We start from the raw sequence: 13607 nt of genomic DNA on the forward strand, positions 1-13607 counted from the left end.
GTAGTCAACTTCTCTAAGGTCATGAGGCCTCTACCTTAGTGTCTGTCCTCACTGGGGCTGCCTCACCTATTTGTAGCAGTAAACTTGCTAAATTAGCTTACAGAGAATCCCCCCACACTTGACATCTGGTCACCGTCAATCTCAGATCAAATTCTTCACCTGCTTCCATCCCCCCAAGTGATGTCTGATCATTTTGGTCTGCCCTCAGCAAGAATCCTGTTCAAGTGTATTTACTAGAATTTGTCCTTCCCTTTGATATTTCCTGTTAGTAATTTTTCATCCACTAACCCCACTCTGTTCCTTGGCTACAAATATTTAATTGTCCATGTTGTATTTGGAGTTGAACCCAGTTCAATATTGAAATCTCTTTTTCTTGATTCCAATAGTTCCTGAGTAAAATTTGTTTTTGTTTCTGTTTTTACCACTTTAACCACTGGTAGGTCTTGTTTTTCCTTAACATTGGAAGGAGGATTTTCTGAATATTCCCACAGATATAAATGTGCAAGTGACTATTGGCTTGATTTGTTGGCATTTGCAAATATAAATGCTACTGTGATAATTTCGTTGCAAACCAGTCAACCGGTCATATCTGAGCAACAACAACAAAAAAATTAAGACTTCTAACCAATGTTCTACTGGGCCTCTCGAGTGTTCTAAGGGGTCAGCAGAAGTTGTGAATCCCACCAGGATGAAGTGATCAGGTGATAAAGAGAAAATTGTAAAAGCAGTCAGAAAAAGAGACTTAGTATATATAGAAACAACAAATGGCCACAGACTTCCTGCCAGAAATGATGCAAGCCAGAAGACAATAATAATCCATCTTTAAATTGCTGAAAGACAAGAAAAATCTGTCACCTTAGAATTATATAACCAGCAAACATGTGTTCCAAAAATACTTTTTCAGACAAACCCCATGAGACCTATACTACAAATTGTACAGGAGTTCTTCAAGCAGGAAGAAAATGATACCAAATAGACACTTGAATCTTCACAAAGAGTGTATGAAATAGTAAATATGTGGCTAAATGTAAGAGATCTCCTTTCAATAACTAACATATTTAAAAAAGAAAAGATAATTGAGGGGTGCCTGGGTGGCTCAGCCAGTTAAGATTTTAACTTTTTTTTTTTTTTTTTTTTTTTTTTTTTTTTTTTTTTTTAGATTTTAACTCTTGATTAACTCTCAGGCCATGATCTCATCAGTTGTGAGATCAAGCCCTGTGTGGGGGCTTCACACCTAGTGTGGAGCCTACTTAAGATTCTCTCTCTCTCTCTCTCTCTCTCTCTCTCTCTTTCTCTCTCTCTCCCTCTCCCTCTGCCATTCCTCCATCCATGCTCTCACACAAAAATAGAATAGAATAGAATAGAGAATTAAAAAGATAATTGAATACTTAAAGCAAAGTAGTAACAATGTATTGTGGGGTTTTAGTAAAATATATAACAACAAAAGTGGAAAGGATGGAAGGGAAAAAAGGAATGCTGCTGGTATAAGGTTCATATATTACATGTGAAGGGAAATAAAATTATTTGAAGGTAGACTGTATAAGTTAAAAATGTGTATTGAAAACCCTAGAACAACCACTTAAAAAGAAGCAAAGCTATAATAGCTAATAAGCCCTTAAGTAAAAATAAAATGTAAAAATAAAGAAAAAAAAACAGTCTAACACAAAATCCAGGAAAAGAAAAAAGAATAAAGAGTGGATGGGACAGGGGGCATCTGGGTGGCTCAGTCGGTTAAGCATCTGATTTTGGCTCAGGTCATGATCTCATGGTTTGTGAGGTCGAGCCCCATGTCAGGCTCTGTGCTGATAGCTCAGAGCCTGGAGCCTGTTTCAGATTCTGTGACTCCCTCTCTCTCTGCTCCCCGCCCCCCTCATGCTCTGTCTCTGTCTTTCTCTCAAAAAATAAACATTAAAAAAAAGAGTGGATGGGACGGATGGTACGCATAGAAAATGGATAGCAAGATGGTAAATTAAAACCTAATTATATCAATAATTACATTAAATGTGAATGGTCTGCATTATCAAGGATTTAACTTGAAGGTCTATAATCATTACATTGTCAAGGATAAAGTGGATAATTTCATAATGATAAAGGGGTCAATTCAACAAGAAGATACTCTTTTTTTATTAATTTTATTTATTTATTTATTTTCAAAAATTTACATCCAAATTAGTTACCATATAGTGCAACAATGATTTCAGGAGTAGATTCCTTAGTGCCCCTTACCAATTTAGCCCACACCCCCTCCCACAACCCCTCCAGTAACCCTTAGTTTGTTCTCCATATTTATGAGTCTCTTCTGTTTTGTCCCCCTCCCTGTTTTTATATTATTTTTGTTTCCCTTCCCTTATGTTCATCTGTTTTGTCTCTTAAAGTCCTCATATGAGTGAAGTCATATGATTTTTGTCTTCCTCTGACTAATTTCACTTAGCATAATACCCTCCAGTTCCATCCACGTAGTTGCAAATGGCAAGATTTCATTCTTTTTGATTGCCGAGTAATACTCCATTGTATATATATACTACATCTTTTTTATCCATTCATCCATCGATGAACAGACATTTGGGCTCTTTCCATACTTTGGCTATTGTTGACAGTGCTGTTATAAACATGCGGGTGCATGTGTCCTTTTGAAACAGCACACCTGTATCCCATGGATAAATGCCTAGTAGTGCAATTTCTGGGCCATAGGGTAGTTCTATTTTTAGTTTTTTGAGGAACCTCCATACTGTTTTCCAGACTGGCTGCACCAGCTTGCATTCCCAACAAGAAGATAATCTTATATGAGTTATGCATATAAAAGAACTTCAAAATTCTTGAAACAGAAAATGACAGAAGTGAAAGAAGAAATAGGCAAATCTACAGTTATAGTTTGAGATTTCAAAACACTTCCCTTAATAATTGATTAAAGGGGCGCCTGGGTGGCTCAGTCAGTAAAGTGTCTGACTTCAGCTCAGGTCATAATCTCATGGCTTGTGAGTTCAAGCCATGATCTCATGGCTTGTGAGTTTGAGCCCCACATTGGGCTCTGTGCTGACAGCTCAAAGCCTGGAGCTTGCTTTCAATTCTGTGTCCCTCTGGCTCTGCCTCTCCCTTGCTCATGCTCTCTCTCTCTCTCTCTCTTTCTCTCTCTCTCAAGAATAAAAAAAAAATCAAAAAACATTAAAAAAATAATTGATTAAAAAGCAATAGATATATAGAAGACTTCAATAATGCAATGAAGACTTTCAACCAACTATGCCAAATGATATTTATAGACCGCTACACTCAGTAACTACACAACACAAATTCTTTTAACTTTCACATAAAATATTTACCAAGAGAAACCATATTCTGGGCCATAAAATGAATTTTAATAAATTAAAATGACAAAGATCACACAAGGGGTGTATTTTTAACCACACAAGAATTAAACTAGAAATCAGTAATGGAAATATTGCTAATAATAGAAAAGTCTAAAGCCAATGATCAAAGCTTCCACCTTAAGCAGCTAGAAAAATAACAAATCAAGCTGAAATCAAGTAGAAAGGAGAAAATAAAACTAGAAGTGAAGTCAATAAATAGAAAATAGACAAACAATAGAGAAAATCAATTAAATCAAAGGCTGGACCTTGGTAAAAATCAATAAAGTTGCAATCTACCTGGACTGATAAAGGGAAAATGAGGAATTTCTAATATTGAGAACAAAGGAGGAATCAACAAAATTAAAAAGCAATACTGAATAGGAGAAGATATTTGCAGATGACATATCTGATAAAGGGTTAGTATCCAAAATATATAAAAACGTATACAATTCAACACAAAAAGCAAATAATCCAATTACAAAATGGGCAGAAGACATGAACAGATATTTCTCCAAAGAAGACATCCAGATGGACAACAGACACATGAAAAGATGCTCAACACCACTCATCATCAGGGAAATGCAAATCAAAACTACAATAAGGTGTCACTTCACACCTGTCAGAATGGCTAAAATAAAAAACGCAAGGAACAACAACTGTTGGCTCTCAAGGGAGAAAAAGGAAACCTTGCACTATTGGTGGGAAGGCAAACTGGTGCAGCCACTGTGAAAAACAGTATGGAACTTCCTCAAAAAATTAAAAATAGAACTATCCTACAATCCATTAATACATTACTGGATATCTACTCAAAAAACACAAAAACAGTAATCTAAAGGGATATATGCACCCCTATATTTATGGCAGCAATATTTATAATAGCTAAATTATGGAAGCAGCCCAGTGTCCATTGATAGATGAATGGATAAAGAAGATGTGATATTTATAAACAATGGAATATTTTTTTATCCATAAAAAGAATGAAATCTTGCCATTTGAAATGACACAGATGTTGCAAGAGAGTATAATGCTAAGCAAAATAAGTCATTTAGACAAAGATAAATACCATACAATTTGACTCATGTGTGGCATTTAAGAAACAAAACACATGAACAAAGGAAAATAAAGAGAGACAGAGACAAATCAAGAAACAGACTTTTAACTATAGAGAACAAACTGATGGTTACCAGAGGGGAGGTGAGTGGGGGTGTGTGTGAAATAGGTGATGGGGATTAAGAAGAGCACTTGTCATGATGAGCACTGGGTGATGTATGGAATTGTTGAATCACTATATTGTACACCTGAAACTAATATAACACTGTATGTTAACTATACTGAAATGAAAAAAATAAATAAATAAGAGGATTGCTTTGGCAACACATATACTAAGAACAAAGGAGGGGACATCACAAGAGATCCACAGAAATCTAAAGGATAAAAAGGAGATTTTATACTAATTTTATTCCAATAAAATCAACCTAAATGAAATGCCCAAATTCTTTGAATTCCAGAACAACCCCAAAAGGAAACAGAAAAACAAAATAGCCCGGTATCAATCTTTAAAGTGAATTTCCTATTAAAAATCTTTAAACAGGTTTAGTCATAGCTTCACTGGTAAATTTTATCAAACATTTAAGGCTGAAATAATACTAATTCTATGCAAAATCAGAAAATGCAGGAGGAAGTAAAATACTTCCCAACTCATTTCGTGGGCCAGAATTGCCCTTACACTGAAGTCAAAGACATCACAAGAAACTTTATAAACCAATATTTCTCATCAACATAGATGCAAAAAATCATTAACAAACTATGAGAAATCAAATCTAGCAGTATATACAAAGTATAATATACACTATTACAAGTGAATTTATCCAAGGAATGCAAAATTTGTTAATCATTTGGAAAATCAACCAATGTAATTTACTGTATAAAAAAGAGAAAAACCATAAGATCATCTCAATAGATGTCAAAATAGCACTGGATAAAATTCTATGTAATAAAATCCCTTAGTAAAGTGTAAATAGAAGAGAACTTCATCAACCTGATAAAAAGCATCAATGAAAAATGTATATCAAAGTAATATTAAATGGTGAAAGACAGAATGCTTTCCCTCCAAGATCAAGAACAATAAAAGGATATCTACTCCCACATTTCTATCCAAAATCTTACTGAGAGCCTTAGCCAGTGTAGAAGGCAAGAAAAAGAAGTAAAATGCATGCATCATGTAAAACTGCTTTTACTCACAGATGTTATGTTTGTATATATAGAAAATCTAAAGGAATCTATAAAATGCTAATAGAATAAGTGAGTTTTGCCATCTTGGGAATAAAGTCAGTATACAAAAAAATCAATTGCATTTCAATTTATCAGCAACAATTAGAAATTTAAACAATGAATTACTGAATACAGAATATAATTATGTTTAAATGTTTAAAGAAAAGAAGGAGAATAAAAACCAGGAAAATTTCACAATGCATATATCTGATATAAGACTTGTATTCAGTATATATATAACTATTATTGCACCATGAAAAGAACACAAGCCAATCTAAAAAATTTTGCCAAAATATTTGTATAAAAGCCTAACCAAAGAAGATATGTAAGCACATGTAAAAAAGCACAACATCACTAGTCATCAGGGAAATAGAAATTAAAACAATGTGGTATCATACTCATTAGCATGGTTAAAATTAAAAAGACTAATCATACTAAGTAGATTAGTATGCAGTAGAGCAGATGGAAATTTCATACATTGCTGGTGAGGTTGTAAAATGGTACAACAATTTTGGGAAAACAATTTGGCAATTTCTTAAAATGTTCAACATGTATGTAGACATAATCTAGCAATCCTACTCTTTGATATTGATATGAGATGTAAACATATATGTCCACACCAAGACTTGAATGTGAATGTACACAGAAGCATTATTATAGCCAAAATGGAAAACAATCCATATGTTCAACAAAAGAATAAATAGATTGGGGTATACTCAACTATGGAATACACTCAGCAATAAAAAGCTATGCACTATTGATACACACAGCAACATAGATCAATGGGAACATTATCTTGAGTAAAAAAGCCAGACATAAAAGAATACATAACATACAATTCCATTTTTAGAAAACTCTTGGAAATATAAATCTACACTATAGTGACAGAAAGCAAATCAGTGATGTGAGGGGTTAGGGGAAGGTGCTCAGGGAATCTTTTGGGGTTTTATATCTTGATTTGTATGTGCCTACAGAGGTGTGCATATTTATTAAAACTCATCCAACTAGGCACTTAATTATATGCATTTTGTTGAATGGCAATTATACTTTAATAGAATTAATAAAGAATTTCATAGTATCTGTGGGTTTTGAAAATCCCAATATGAGAAACTAATCTAAAGTCATCATGGGTTGAAAGAACCCTGGAGACATCTCACAGAAGCAAATGCAAATCCTTTGTGGATGCAATATACTCACACCTGTCTTCATCAGATTCCCACAGTTATAAAGCCTTTTCACAGATGTATTCACAATAAAAAGAAAGTTAACAGCCAAGCCACCCATGAAAACCAAGTACCACGTGCATAAGTCAACAGAAAGAATAAATAACTAAAACTCTCAAGAAAGTTTGGTAATGAAATTATGGAATACAGAATATAAAATTGTTTAAAGGAGAAAAGAGAATAAAAACACAAGAAAAGAAAAGGATACCATAAAAAGGAGCAGATAGTTTTAGAAAAGAACTAAATGGAATTTCTAGAAATAGTCAATATAATAGTTCAAGTTAAACACTCATTGGAACCCAAGAAAACCAACTACTGTGAGTTAAATAGAAGTTAGATACAACAAAACAGAATATGTAGCACATGGAAAATATGAAGGGATGGAAATACTGAGAGATTAAGAGACATGAAAGATAAAATTTTCTACAATGGAATCATATGGAACCACAAGAATAATATAAAATAAGTCCATATGTAGATATACTATAGGAAGTGACAGAATAGAAAAGAATATTGTACAATTATTAAGAGGGAAAAGAGGTTATAAATAAAAGAATTTAGATTTATAAAAGAAGCCAGGGGTGCCTGGATGACTCAGTTGGTTAAGCATCCAACTCTTGGTTTTGGTTCAGGTCATGATCTCCTGGATCATGAGTTTGAGCCCTGTGCCAGGCTCCACACTGACAGTGCAGAACTTGCTTGGGATTCTCTCTCTCCCTTTCTCTCTGCCCCTCCCCTGCTCATTCTCTCTCTCTCTCTCTCTCTCTCTCTCTCTCTCGCTCTTTCTTCTTCTTCTCTCTCTCTCTCTCCCTCAAAATAAATACATAAACTTAAAATAAAAAAGCCAGATCATCTAAACACTGAGAGAAAATAACTGTCAATGTAGACTTTTATACCCAGATAAATTTTCAGAAAAGCAAAAATTGGACAGATCACTAGGCAGAGTGTCTATAAATAACTTCCAAAGGAAAGCAGAAGGAAAGTGAGCCAGATGTAAGGTCTGGGATGCAAGAAGATATGAAGAGCAAATGAATTGAAAACCATAGAGCAAAGTTTAAATATTCAATATAAACACAAAAATATTGACCATTTTGGGGATATATAAAAAACAAATTAGAATTAAAATACCTGTAAGATGGAAGGTGGTAACTGGAAATAAGGCATTATATGATTCTTGTTCTGTTCAGAAAGATAGTAGATATATTAATTTCAGACTTGATGCATACATGAGATAATGTGAAGGTCAGTCACAAAAGTAAGACATAGGTATTTAACTTCTAAACAATATAGACATGGGAATGATAAAAACCAAATTCAGGAACTCTGAGGGATAGGGCTGGAGAGAGGGAGGTGAAACTGGAAAGTATTAAGCAGGGCTCCGGGTATGAGGTGCTCACTATTCTTTTTTTTTTTTTACTCTTTTTTTTAATGTTTATTTTTGAGAGAGAGAGAGAGAGAGAGAGAGAGAGAGAGAGAGAGAGAGAGAGAGAGAGAATGAGAACAGGAGCATGAGCAGGAGGGGCAGAGAGAGAGGGAGACAGAGGATCCGATCTGGGCTCCATGCTGACAGCAGAAAGCCTGATGCAGGGCTTGAATTTAGGGACTACGAGAGCACGAGCTAAGCCGAAGTCAGACATTTAACCGAGAGCCACCCAGGCACCTCTACCTCCCCTGTTTTTTTTTTTTTTTAAATGTTGGGTGCCCTTTATTTTTTATACCTTTTCAGAAGTCTGAAGTATTTCTTTAAAATAGAATTCAACAGCTTCTGGTTATTATTTTTCAAACCCTTTAATCTCTCTACAGCAGTGATTCTCAATCAAGGTTTATTTGAGCCCTCTCTCCAGGGGACATGTGGCCATAACTGAAGACATTTTTGGCTGTCACAAATGGGGGTGATGCTATTGGGACCTAGTGGGTAGAGGGCAGGAATGCTGGTAAACATCTCACAGTATGCAGAACTTTCCGCCCATAACAGAGAATTATCTGGCTGTAAATGTTAATGGTGATAAGTTTGAGATATCCCATTCTTTTAGAATAAGCAAATTATTTTTTTCAAAATAGATTTTTCTCCCTCTCCCTTCCATTTAAAAGAAAATGAAACTCCATTTTGTAAATCATGAGAAGGAGAAATGATATCAGATGGTGACTTCATCCTCAGTACTTTTCATGTACATAATTATTTTCAGAAAGTAAAAATGCTTGATAAAGCCTTCAGGAAAAACATGAACTTTGTAAATAGGTAGTGTTAAAAATTAATTTACCTTTGGTTGATTGATAAAGCGCCATGAGCAGAGTAACAACTACTATGGGATGAGTTTGACTGGAATTTATATACGAAGTTTCTATGAAATAATCACTTTCATTTTCTCCATCTCCAAGAAGGGACAAAAAGGTAACTGAGAAAGAAGCTGTTTGTTCTCTTGTTTTCTTGTTAGTGGCACATTAGTATTCAACAGTGATACTGTACTAAATTCTGGAGCTGCTACTGAAATGTCATCATTAAATTCTGACTTTACACATCTGGCATGCTGCCTAAATGCAGCTCAGTGTGTTGAAGTGTAGATTACAGTCCAACAAATCAATGCTCTTGAATTGTGAGTTTATGTAAACCTGCAATTATAAACAGTGTGCAATCACTTTCTATGTTTACCTGATGAGGGGAAGAAAAGCAAGCTGTTTTTCCAGGTGAAGGGGTGAGAATGCCAGCTTAGAATAGAAGCATTCTCCAGCACATCCTTTAAGACATGGCTTTTGATAAAGGCAGTTTTTCTGCATATGTTTTAGCCTACTACTACCTGTACTGTTTAGGGAAGTTCCTTTCTTTTTCACTGACAGACTTGGGAGTTTCTTCAGGGAACTGGTTTCGTGTTTTAGTATTTTCTTAAAAAATCTGTGAGCATTTGTGGTAATAGGAAAACAAAACAAAACAAGAGCCACGAGGCCCCTAGTAGAAAGGCAGGCACTTCTAATCCCACAGAAAATGAAGTTTCAAGCAGCACACTCACTGACTGCTATCTAGCAATTAAAAATGGCAGGATGGGGAAGACCAGAGATTCTTTTTTTTTTTTTTAAGTTTATTTATTTATTTTGAGAGAAAGAGGGAGAGGGAAAGAGGATCCAAAGCAGTCTCCACAATGTCAGCACAGAGTCTGATGTGGGGCTCTAACTCACGAACTGTGAGGTCATGACCTAAGCTGAAACCAAGAGTCAGATGCTTAACCAACTGAACTACCCAGGTCCCCAACCAGAGATCCTTTTGATGCTTTTGCAGAGATCAGAGTACAAGGAACAGGTACTATCCTATTTCTAGAGGCTAAGGTTTGATGGATTTATATTAGAAAAGGATTTGGGACACAATTATACCCACAGGGCAAAACAATGTCAGCAAAGTCAGCTTCAAACTCAAAGGAAAAATTTAAACACAGATACAATTAAAGATAGAACTTTATCTTCATAGCAGGTAGCTGGTGGCTGTCAGCCAGTTATTGAAAACAATTTTAGAAAGAAAAACTTTCCAGGGTTGGTCTTTCAATCATATTTTGGCCAAAATAAAGCAGAGAAAAAAAAAAAAAAAAAAAAAAAAAGCGTTTTCTCAGGAAATCTTTTTATCACAACAGAAAAATCTCTATATAGAAGTGTTTTTGGCCACATTTCTCATTTGAGAATAGGGTGGTTCTGGACATGAAATGCTTGTATTTCTTTTCTCAGTGACAGTCCCCTCCACCTTTTTTTTTTTTGGAGGGGCGTTCCATTGCTTTTGGGAAAACCAGTTGTTCCAAGAGTCACCTTTTCATGTAATATAGAGTTGTAACCAGCCCTGCAGTCTAGAAACTGTGATGGAAATGTGGAAGATGTTGACTGAATTATGGGAGCATGATACAGAATCTGAATAGAACTTTATTCTTTATACATTTCTAGATAAATTCATTTTCCTCAGAAACTTGATGAGTCACTTAAAAGGGGCACTATTCAAGGGTTAGGATTTCATTTAATCTAACCTACATTTCAAATGTAGAATCAAATTTCAGTATTTTGCCATACTTGGGAGACAATGGATCTAGTTAAGTGTTTTTATCTGTGGCTAGGGAGGCTAAGATAGCTGACAGGTACTCATGTTGGAAGACCAACTCTTCTTATTCCATGCTGCCAGATGCGAGATGATATGCCCATTGCTTTCAGGTTCTTTTGCAAACCCAAAACATCATGTTAAATTTTCATCAACTATTTTTCCCCCCTGGGATCGAATTGGGATATGCCATTGTCCTTTTCTAGCTTTGTATTAATTATCTATGGCTGCATAACAAGTTACTCCAAAATTCAGCTTAAAACAACACCTGTTATCTTGGATATCTGCATCAGCTATCTTGGTGGCATTCAAGGTCTTTCACAGGTTGCAGTCATGGTGTTGTCTGTGGTCATCTCAAGGCTCCAGTGTGGAGAGCACCTTCTTCCAGATGTGTTGCTGGCAGAATTTCAATTCTTTACAGGTGGTTGGATTGAGGACCTCTGTACCATGTTAACTGTTGGCTGGAAATCCCCGTTTCTTGTCACATGGACCTCTCCAAAGAGCATCTCAGCACATCACATCTGACTTCCATCTGGGCAGAAAATCACAAAACTACTAGTGTGTGAGCAAGACAGAAGCCAGTCTGTCACCTAATCTCAGAAGTGAGAGGTCACTTTTGGCACATTCTATTCATTAGAAGCAGGTCCCCAGATCCAGCTCACATGCAAGGCAGGGGATGACAAAAGATTGTGAACACCAGGAGGCAGAATCCCTGGGAGTCAACCTAGAAGCCTCCTACCACAAGCTTTATTCATCTTTTTTATATTAAAAATGAATGAGGAAGTAAGATTGCCTTTAGACTATGAACGTGAAAAACAGGGGCAGTTACAGCAAGTTTACTATTGTTAGTTGGATGCATTTTCAGAGCTAAACTGTCTTCTGAGGGTCTAGAAAGAACTCCCCTACAATTCATGTGACTATATTTTGGCTCAAAAGTTGTTATTTCTCTGAAACACTGTTTAATACGACAGGACAGTCATCAAAGCATGGTTCAATACCTAGATTTCTGATGAAAATTCCTTCTAGCAATCAGCCATTACTCAAAATGTTTCAATAAAGTATGTACCCGCTGAGTGGCCTGCTGGCACCAGATGTTACAGAGTATGACAAAGCTTGGCAGGTGAGAGCACTTTCAGATAAATGCTGTTTCTTGATCCTAAATAACACAGAAAGTAAAATTGCTCTGTAACTATTTGCAGAGACAGACCAGTGGTAACTGCTTTTTCTTGTCTTTCTTTGCTCCTTGATCTTTGTCTATATGATTGTAAAACTCGAAACGAGTTTTTTTGCCTTCTGTTGCTTTCTTCTCAGTGAAATCTACTCATCCATTCTTGCTGAGCAGTGGCTGTGACGGTTGCGTTCCACACCTCAAAAGGACGGTGTGTTCTGATAGCCCACTCTGGAAGTCCTCGCTGCCACTTTAGTGACTGGGTGTAGCAGACTGTATTTGCAGGCAATCGAACACATATTCTCCTTTAAAAAGTTTTTTTCTTTTTCTTTTAGCTTAAGATTAGCCTGGAAACTTAAATGGTGTAACAGCCTGAGGATGCTCTTATTTAGTTATTTTTTTTATCATAACTAAGATTACTTTATCAAAGTAAAGCTTTGGTACTGGATAGGAAAGCTACTGGATAGGAAATGCCAACTTCGCCCTATAAGGAAATAAGGCTTCTTTGCCACTTCTGGAGACTTTGCAAATTGAGACAAGCAAGGAAAACAAAACACAAGTTTTGTTTCCAGCTCAAGGGTCATATTCCCTACTGTGAAGTGTCAAACCCAGGATTAAACATAGAAGAATTCTTATATGGTCTGGAAGTTCAACTCTAAAAAAATTAATTGCTTTAAAAAAACCATTTAGCTTTTTGGGCTTTTGTAGTCATTAAACCAATCACAGAAATATATGAAAAAGTTACTCAAAAAAAATTCAGAATTTTTGTTATTAGTAGAGGTATATAAAACATGGAATACTGATTTTGCAGGGACCTAAAAAGATATCTGAGGTCAACTTGTCATAATGGCTCAGAACTCAAATCATTCTACAAACTCAAGAGATAATAGCACATACATCTTTAATTTCTGGAGTATACATTATTTCCTTTAGATTAAAAAAAATCACAAAAGCAAAACACTGAAGCTGTTTTTATCTAGTGCCAAGCCTATAAATTAACATTGTTTATTAAGAATTCACAGTAATTGTCTTGCAGTTTGCAGATGCCAAGAAGTCATGGCAACAAAATTGTAGAATAGTGTTACATAGATTAAAAAAAGGTAAAATATAATGCTTTGAAAAAATTATAGAATAAATTACATTTTAAATCAGAGTGGTAGACAAGCTTACATGGAACATCTGGGCTGCTGTTTAGAACTGTTTGACCTTTAAAACTTCCAGCCAGCTAAAGCAGGGAAAAACAGCAAAGGCAAGGAAAGAACATGGGACTAGTTCTGAGATGTGGGTACTCTCTCCTCTTTTCTGGGCCTCAGAATTCTCATTAATAAAGCTGGAGCAGATCATCTTTCTTAGGATCTTAAAAAAACCCCAAACTAGATTCCTTCTAATCATGAACAACATAGCACACACCATTTTGTAAGAGGGCATAATCCCCTTTGAGAATCACTCCTGGAATCACAACTGGCTTTTTTCCTATTCTGTCTCCTCAGTTGACACACTCCTGAAGCCAGAAAGCATCCTGCTCATCTGACAAT

This window comes from Panthera uncia, assembly GCF_023721935.1.
Source record: "Panthera uncia isolate 11264 chromosome E2 unlocalized genomic scaffold, Puncia_PCG_1.0 HiC_scaffold_19, whole genome shotgun sequence".
Lineage (NCBI taxonomy): Eukaryota > Metazoa > Chordata > Mammalia > Carnivora > Felidae > Panthera > Panthera uncia.